The sequence below is a fragment of the Sinohyriopsis cumingii genome, chromosome 3 (genome assembly GCF_028554795.1).
Source record: "Sinohyriopsis cumingii isolate HCF-2022 chromosome 3, ASM2855479v2, whole genome shotgun sequence".
Classification (NCBI taxonomy): domain Eukaryota; kingdom Metazoa; phylum Mollusca; class Bivalvia; order Unionida; family Unionidae; genus Sinohyriopsis; species Sinohyriopsis cumingii.
The window spans coordinates 142292249-142302276 of NC_142963.1; positions in this window are offsets into that span (position 1 = coordinate 142292249).

Below are 10028 nucleotides of genomic sequence, written 5' to 3' on the forward strand. Positions count from 1 at the left end.
ATGGATCAAATACAATATCTAAACAGCTTTAATTTTAGTTTATGATTTAATGAGTCATCATATCTACAATACTAACATTATAATATTTATACATTTAATAATACTTATGATAAAATATTAAGTGTTTCTAATAATAAAATCAATAATATATGTCCGTGTTAGTTACCGAGTATAAAAGTCTATTGACAGTTATAATAAGATACCAGTTATGAAATTATATATGTAGCCCATTTCTACCTTGAAAGAGGAAACGATCCTCTCTGTAAAAGATAATGAGGGTGCTAGAAACAGTAATTGCTGTTGGTGGACATAGCGTTTATTGGAGCATGGCGAACTGGAGGTTTTATGTTTGGGTATATAGCGGTGACGCTTTGTGCACCGTATACTTATGTATCTTCTTTAACCACTGAGTGAAACGTGGCTGGTACTTTTCCTTGATATTTATTGAGCAAAATACTAACGAAAGGTACTTTGTGTTGATTGTTTTCTTTAGGGTTCCACTGAGATTATTTGCAGTTACATTTTAGAAATAGTTTTTGCTCAACGCTTACCTATGATATTATAACGGGAAGATAAATAATATGGTCACGATATCACTGTTAAGACATGAAGGAGGGAAATTGTTTTTTATTAATATGTTGTTTTGTGGACATTTTATACTTTTTAAAATTGGTTTTGCTCTACTTGTCTTTGCTATAAAAAGACACCATGCTTGGAGAAGGGGCTGGGTGGTGGTGGGTGAAGAAATCTTCTTGCGATAGGATAGATAAATAATACAATTTATTTCGCAAACATGCAGCTTTAAAATATATTATGTATATCTTTAGTGTGTGCTTAATTTGTTCTGTAGCTAAGGATTGTGCATTGATTTTTTGCATACCTGACCTTTGTGATGTTTGTAAGTAGCTAACAATATGTTTACAAAAAATTTAGTTCAAGGCCAAACTTTACTTACGAGTAAGCGGAATTTTTCATTAGTTTTCCAGAAAATAATATTAGGTCGTCAAGTGAAATATTTATAAGTAGTAGGTTGGTAAACAAGTTATTTATTCCTGTTTTAAGATCAGTCTGTGGACCCATTTACAGTTGTGCTCAGATGATATGAGAGGAATACTTTGTTTAAATTATTCACTGGAATTACAAAGTGCTCATTGACTGGAGTAACACATCATTGTTTGAATTATTGTCAACTCATTCTGGATACCATTAGTGGTATATCATGACATTCAAGAGTAACGTTATATCAGGACATTCAAGACTATTGGAATTCATTCTGAATATTCTGCATTTTTGGACTTGTGATAGGACATTACGGTTCATTTGGGAATTGATTCATAATAATTAAGTCTCTTTTAAATATTAACTCTGTAAGTTGGATAAATCAATTATTTGTTTAATTTACTAAAAGTGATGGTTTCCCCTCTTGATGTTACTTAGTTTAAGCCTGGATTCGTAAAAAGGTCATACTTATATTGCAAGATGCCAGCTGAAGATATATTTTCATGATGTACTGTCATGGTTATATGAAGGATTTTTTAATCATGAGGGATGTTGCCATCTGTGCGATACATATTTGTATGATCAACATCAATAAAGACGGCAATTAATAATAATAATAATAATAATAATAATAACAACAACAACAAAATAACGAAGACTCCTATAAACTGCATATTCTACACATTAATGCCAAACATTGACTGGAAAGATAATAGATGACAAACGGTTTTCAGATGTGTTGTATGTCGTTTTGAGATAAAAAGGAGGAAGGAAAATAAAATTTAAAATATCGTCAACAAATTGTTTGCTTTCAAAATGTAATAAGATGACTATAACCAATCAATTTTCTTATAAAATAATTATTTTGCAAAGGGATACCATCATAGAATTAAACTCTGAATACATTCTAAAAATGTAAGATATAATATAGGAGTAAACTAAGACATAAATAGAATAAAATCTCAACGGTGATACGGAAATATTTTAGTTATTTACTAATTTTCACAATCAAATACGGTTGACACAATATAAACTAATTCTTTTTAGTCAAATAAAACCATGTTGTTTTGCATATTTAATTTAATTGTTTGTCTGTTAGTTTTCATTTATTTTAGTTTCATTATATGCTATTGTAATGTAATATTGTTTACTGGACTTAACCTTGTCCAAAACTGTGTTCATTTCTGCTTGACCTGATTGATTTCTTATTATTTTTTTAATTTTATTTATGTAAAGAACTAATAATAGCTTCATCATACTCTATGTGTATGAACTTATTAACCAAATTATTATTCAGGTAAGCAAGAAATGGTACATATGTTGATCGGTGTCAGGGTTCTTGGAGATTCCCATATGAATATTGTTGGCTATTGTGTTGTGAATAAACAAGGCTCATTAGATCACTCCAGAAGGTTATTTTTCATTAGGTAATGGCTGTTTTGAGAAAATGCTAATTGTGACCTGATGTCAAGCAGAGAACTATATTATCTTGTGATTGTGAGGATTTTGCCAGTCGTGCTTTAACATCTGGTACTTTAAGTTGTATTATGTTGTGACCAGTTTGTGCTAAATATTGAATTCAAGTGATTATTTTCCCTTGAAATACAAAAAGTGATCTGATAAAATTCTTAGATAATGAAATTCATTGGAATATATACTGAGTTCAAACCTGGAATAATATTTCTGTGATTCAACAATAGACTGTTGACACATCAGTACTTCCTAGTCTATAACAGACACGTCATCGCCTTCAATTTTGGATGTTTACGGGACTTGAACTGAGTTTTATTCAGGACTTTTTATTACTAGGACTTGTGTTTTAAATCTTAGATTAATGTTGGATTCAATTCGCAATACAGTCAATTCCTTTTTCTCATTTTTCACCTTGTAGTTTAGGAAATAAGTTGTCACGGAATTGTATAAAGCCCTCTATTTATTAAATACATCTACTCGGGTCTAGATTTTTGTGTACAACAATACCCGAGGGTACTTTATGAGTATTGTACATTATTTCAAAACAGTGAGTTCGGTTCATCGTATGCCGCACGTGCGAAGTGCTTTCGATGGGAAAAAAACCGAATACTTCCAGCGCACAGATGATGTATGCTTGCATCATCTGTGTATAAATGCCTCACCGTAAGACTAAATCTTCACATTATGGAAAGTCTTGTCAGTGAGCGGTCTACTTATGGACTTGCACATCTTCAGCTGTAGAGGTATGTGAATTATTTATTAATTTCTTGTGTATGAGGTATAACTATTGTACTACCACGTTTATTTGTGTATAATTGTATATATAGCTTCAGCTTACGTAGTATAATGCAAATATTTTCTATTCGTGTTTGTGACTTAGCAAAAGATTTATATTAGGAATGTAAAGTTGTATTTTATTAAAAAACGATTAGCATTCTTATCGGACATGAGCAGGTTCACTTCTGAACCTGTTTATTGCTTTGTAATTATTGTGCCCATAATGCAATCTGTATAGCTTACCATATATAACGTCATTAAGTTTTATCCTATATACCCGTGTCATGCATAGTACACGTTGTTAGATGTATTTTCAGCTGATCGGAGTCTACGCGGCACCAGCTGTAGAGCTAACATTAGAAGTTGACCAAACCAGCTGTAAAGCTGGTAGGAGTAGCAGCTATAGAGGTGATCTTAGTCGACGTGGTATCAGCTGTAGAGATAACCATAGAAGTTGACCAAAGCAGCTGTAAAGCTGAACCATAGCAGCCGTAGAGCTGAGTGAACAGTGTTGCTGGTCAATTAGCAGGTGATCGGGCATTGCTGACGGTTAGATGGGCGCTGATTGCTTGATTGATCAAGGAATTAAATGGTGGGCGGTGACTACCTGGAATACTGATTGACTCATTGACCAGTGTGACTGGTAGCCAAGTGTGTTGGTGACGGAGTGTGTAACTCCATACACGTAATATTTTAGCCGTGGTCTAATTTTGGGGTTTGAAATGCCCAGTGTTTTGCGATTGTAAAGAAATTTCGTATGATATACGACCCTTTGTTTTCATCATTTTACTATGTGAGTAAATTATCTCATTTTTCACTATATGACTGAATGCATGTTTACTATTTGAGTAAAACACATCATTCTTTTCGTCGTGTGAAATTATTGTGGATCATTCACCTTTGTCCTTGTACTGTGTAAGGTCATTTGTTTGTATTTTCCTTTTTGTTGCATTATTAGGTTCGTGCGGATTATGTTAATTTGTCCAATATTTCGATCTTATACTTGCGCGTAATAATCAAAATTCTTTTCTCATTCAAGTCATTTATCATTAAACATTGTATTTGTATCACCATCAAAAGAGTTCTAGTGTAAATCCGAAATCCAATCCGGTTATCTTGTTACATAAATTATTTGTTAAGTTTTACAAAGCTTGTTGTCTTTGCTCTTTTCTGTTATTTTAAGAGCATGGACTCGTAACAATGTATGCATGACATAGGTTAAGCCATGACATTGTGTACCATGTTAAATACATTAGAAAACGGGAATTATTAATAGTATTATCGTCTTTTCTTACCTCTCTAATGATTAATCAGTGGAAATTCGTCATTGATCTCCTGACTCGATAACATACATTTGAAACAATGTTTATGCATGCGTATTAATGAGCATGGACAGATCACAATTTGATATACCAATACTTTGATACGACCAACAAATGCATTTTTCAGAGCTATTCCTGATGCTGTTCCGACAGCCCTAAAGTTGCAGCTGGAGCTTCTGCTGCTTCACTGCCGAAATCGCTGCAAGAAATGCTAATATTCCGCCTGTCTTTGCAATTGTGTCACCTCTGACTTGGATAATTTTAATATTACTAAATTGTTTTTGTGTTTGGCCGCATTACATTGAGCGAGCTGTGTTTGGGTCAACCACACGGGGACATTTTCAATTAATTTTGCTGAAGAGAGTTTTAGTGTGACCCCACACTTGGTTTTGATGGCGTGTTTTATTTTTTCCCAGACGATGTTGAGGAAATGCAAACTTACAGTTGAATTATGAAATTCGACGAATTTGCAACAGGTGTATCTATGACCCTCATTCGACCATCAGCACCCTCCAGCAACAGCGTCTTGTCGGAAATTATTACAGCATATCAATTAGATAACCACCACTTTCGTTACTAGGTATTGCCTGATTAACTCCTGATATACCAATGAAAATAATAAACTTGGTACAACCACCAAAAGTCTTGTTGGGAAATACCAGTGTCGACGTTTTGATATTGGTCCATGTACGACCACAGACGTGCAATATGAAGAGTGGCTTCTGCAGAGTTAAGCCTAATTTCTTCAGAACGTTCCTGATGGTCGTTTAACCGCAAATATATATCGGCCACTTCTAAATTGTCAAATGTCATTTTACTCAGTGTCTGGTCGTTATCTCGCGCTGTACGTTGAAACTCCAAGAACACATGCATTGATGCAGTAAAACCATTTTGTGTCATTATTTGCCAAGTAAATTGTACTGTAATAGCAGCTGTGGATGTGCGTATGTAGCATGTTCGAGGAACGACAATATTGACGTGGTTCCCGACTGCATATATGATAACAAGCGTGATTATATACCCATTCATCCACTGTATTAACATTTCTAATACAACCTTGCAGAAGCACATGCATCACACTAACTGGCATCGTTGTCATCGATTTTACGAAACAAAGTTACTGTGTGTTTAGCTCTAAATATCACCTTGCGAACACCTCTACTAAACTCAAAGATGTGTTTGAGGGGAACTGAGCACGAAACTCTTGATGAAGTACCACTGAGTTGTGACCGACGCTGTGCAAATCCAAGATTAAGAAACGCTAAATTTTCTATAACTGCATCAGTATCGTCAGCAGTGTTTTAGAGGCCGTCTGATTATATTTGGTTTATGATCAGTTACATCTTTGACACACATCATTGTTGGGACAGCTATTCTCGCGGAATCATCGAGTCCGATGAATCGCTGGGGCCACATCAACATTGTCCACAATGGAATCGATTTCCTTCCCATCAGTGGAACAACGTTATGATTCCATTGTTAACGAATCCCACTAGGGTATTGGCATCATAACTGGCAATGTTCTCGCGTACATGTTTCCCCCGCTTCCAAAAGTAACTCACATGGAAGGAAAGACCTAGTCACGTCTTTTACTTGAAATTATATTTTGAATTGACTGGGATCCCTGGCTGTATATAAGTAATGCTGAAAATCTCCCTTGCTTCGAACCACTAACACGGGTTCTCCAGTGTGAAATGCTGGATCAAATATCTCTTTGAACTTAGCATGGTATAAACTACACATTAATGATTTTCGTTAATACCACTGAGTGACTGCTTTACCACTTAAGCCCCAAACCCAATCCCCATTGCCAGATTTTGCAATCGTTGAATCTGGCAATTGCTGCTGATGGGCCTCGTTAATGATTTTACTAACTGCATTGATTCTGTCGATAGCAACGTAACTGGAACCGTCTTTCATGGTGGTGCTCGTGTTACTAATCGTTGTATTCGATCTCGAAGCAACTGAGCTACCTGCGAACCCAGTTGTTTCAATGGATCCAGAGCGGCACTTGTTATGCCTTGTAAATAGGTTAGCGATAGGTGCAGCGTGCGATGATAAGGCTGTGAGTGTTTTTGTTGCACTACTAAATAATCCGCTAACAATATCACCAAGTCCAGTTCGGTAATAGGTCATGAACACAGGTTTTGTGGCGTTAACTACAAGAAACGGGTTTCACACGTCCACGCACGACTTTCATTGTTGCTATGATATAAATGTCATGTCGATCTCTAATGTACAGTTTTATCGATAATGTTCACCTCGCAGATCAATCACGTGCCCGACTTGATCTACAAAAGAAAAACGAATATGGGTCAGTCGATGAAACACAAGTGGTGCTGGTGTAATCAATATCAAATCACGTGGTACTACGATTGTTGAAAACCCCGACAAAAAATATACCGCTGTCGTTTTTCGAACCTGCTTTCATAACTCCACTGATTGCATCACTTGTTAAATTGACTTGCGTTGTTGATGTAATTCTCAAAATGTCAAACCTGATATTATAACCAGTCCCAGCACATTTTCGGTGAAGATCTTTGAGCCACCCAAGAACTGTTCTCAACGATGACTGTCCAATGTTAGCCAGTTATTGTGGAGGTTCAATGGTAGTAATGAAACAATGTGAGCTCATATTCACAAATATAAAGTTTGGAGTCCTTGCCAGTCAAAACCGAAATACTTCTTCAAACCTCATCATTGACTGAGGTAATATAGTACTCTCTAGAGGGAAGCTCAATCGTATGCCAGGTTTTACCATTATCTGATGACAATACAAATGTGTTATTTACGGTGAGAGCACTAAACGGCTGGGATCGAATAGTAGGCCACTTCGCATTGATGTTAGTGCGAGCTTATGTACCAGTGATATGACAGTGATTACGAACTCTTTTTCATAAATCCAGTGGTGAGTGGTCCAATCCATTTCTCTGCGACTTCGATATGAGAAACACCTCACGGGATTTGTTCTGCGATTTGTATTGTTTAATCAATTTCAGGAGTATTTGTGCCTTTGTTAGTGGAGCGGGGCACATTCAAGCCTTTGCAAGCAGAGTAGAGCTTCCTACTGAAACATTCAGGCATTCAAAATCCGCGTATATGGTATACGGGACGTTCATCTTTATTTGTGCCGCAATCAATTTGACAATATTCTTACCAATCTTGGGCATGATTGTGCGCTGTAGTTTTCGCGGTAAAAATTGTGACTGGTAAGCAGTTCTTGGGTGTTAAATACATGCATGCAACGGCTGCATGGATATTTCTTTCCCTTGTTCTTGCTGTATCGATTAAGCAGCCGGTCAATTTTCTTTATCCATACGTAGTGCAATATCGATTCTGAGTCTGTCATTTCACACAGTAGCAAACAAATAAATCTGAATTCGTTTGTGATTACCATGGGTAGACAATGGCTTTGTCATACGTTAACACATTATCAGCGATGCATGGGTTAAGTATTTCAGAATTTTTCAATCTTACTTTGTTAATTTGCACGGGAAATTGTCTATCACCAGAGTTTAGTATGCCGAGGCGTCGCCGGTATTTTCGAGGCGTGTCTTCTTTATCACTGACCGGGTGAGGCGCCGATAAAATAGCCCATTCAAAACAACGATGATCAAAATTCTTCACGTTCATAACTGGCCTTGGCGGGATCCAGTTTGGTGTTGCTATATTACTGGATCCAAGAAACGGTTGATACGGCATGAGATGTACCTCGACTTTTTTGCATCCATCTTTCGAGAGTCCATCCCGATCCTGCTTTGGTATATTTCTCAAGCGTTTCGACAATCTTTGTAATACCTCTGCCAATTTGTCTATTGAAAGCGCAGCTGTCTTTGCGATTAAGAATTACATGGGCACCACTGTGAATCCACGGAGGAATAGTTTTCAATACAACCTTTTCACGACAAAGATTCATGACCATATGCGCGCTAAGAACAATGTCCGCTTTAACACCAGCTTGGCTAAAGTCTAGTTACACCGCTACAATTCCTAAAATCATATTTGTCAATAGTTGTCAAGAGTCTTTGCCTTGTATTTAGATGGTTGAAATAATGGCCACCTGATTTTTTAACTCATCACTACGTTCCTGAAATTTGAATTCTGGCACTTCTGATTTTTGTAGTTTTGCACGAACAGCAGAGTGTGTTAAAATGCATTCATTCATTCCTTTGGCTGGCTTTGCTGACAACGTACATATATTGATCGCTACCATAGATTTGCCAATCTGAGTAAAAGCAGCAGAGAGGGAGAACAGACCAAAGAATTCCGACAAAAAAAATAAAACCTTGACGGAAATCTAATCCGCAGAAAGGTCTAGATTTTTACAAATAAACGCTTCCTTGAGATGTTTTATTTCTGTAATGGCCGATTATATTAATAAAACCTTAGTTCGAAATAGTAGCTGAAAAATAAAGTACTCTACGTGTTTATTTATTTTTTGTTTATTTTTTTGACGACCAACATTGGTAGGCGCCCTCTCTGCTGCTATCCAAATATTTTATCAAGACCTACACGATATCTTGTTCTAGGATCGTGCAAATTTATTGTTATAAATCCACGCGGAGTAGCTTGCGCTTGTGAAAAGAAGTTTTTAAATTTAATTATATCCATGTCACCGCTGCACCAAGTTTGATGAATATTTCTCATCGTGTGTGTATCAACTCCATTAAAAACAACTAAAATATTACAATTGTCTCTGATCACTTTTGGTATGTGTGTATACCGTTGAATAACATAGATCACATCTGTATTTTTATGTCTACCTCGAGAAAATATTCTGGCTTAGTTTGCCTGTTTATCCAGCATCACATCGTCGTATACAACTAAATTATTAATAAATCCGTCTAAAACATCTACGGACGGTGCTTCATCAATATCTGTTACAAAATCAATAATATTTTCACCGTCATTTATTAATCTTGCATTTTTGTTAAAATCTTTTAATACTTCATAACACCTCTGATCATCAAGGGATGGTGCTGCCAAATATAATTTATCCCATTTCAACCATCTCATTATCAAATTAAGTAATAATTGCGTCTTACCCGATCCAGATGGTCCTATGATAATCATTCTGATGGAATTGGGTAACGCAGGGTGGTGTTTAACTGGCTCTCGTCACCGAGTTGCTGAGAAATCAATTATATCCATATATTTTATAACATGAATTTATATTGTTTACGTTGCAGATCTAAAACTCCAACTACTGATTTAGCTACGGTTACAACAAAAAATAAAAAAATAGCGTATGGTGGAAAATGTTCTGAGTGCGGTAGAAAGAAATTTTCATTTTTACCTAATAAGCGCGGTGGTGATATTGCTAATTTGATGTCAAAGTTTCCAGGTGCTCCATGGTCTAAATACCCAGGAGAAAAACATCTACCAGGATATAATTATTGCGGTCCTGGTACCAGACTTGATATCAGACTTGATAATCAGAATCAACCAAAACCAGGC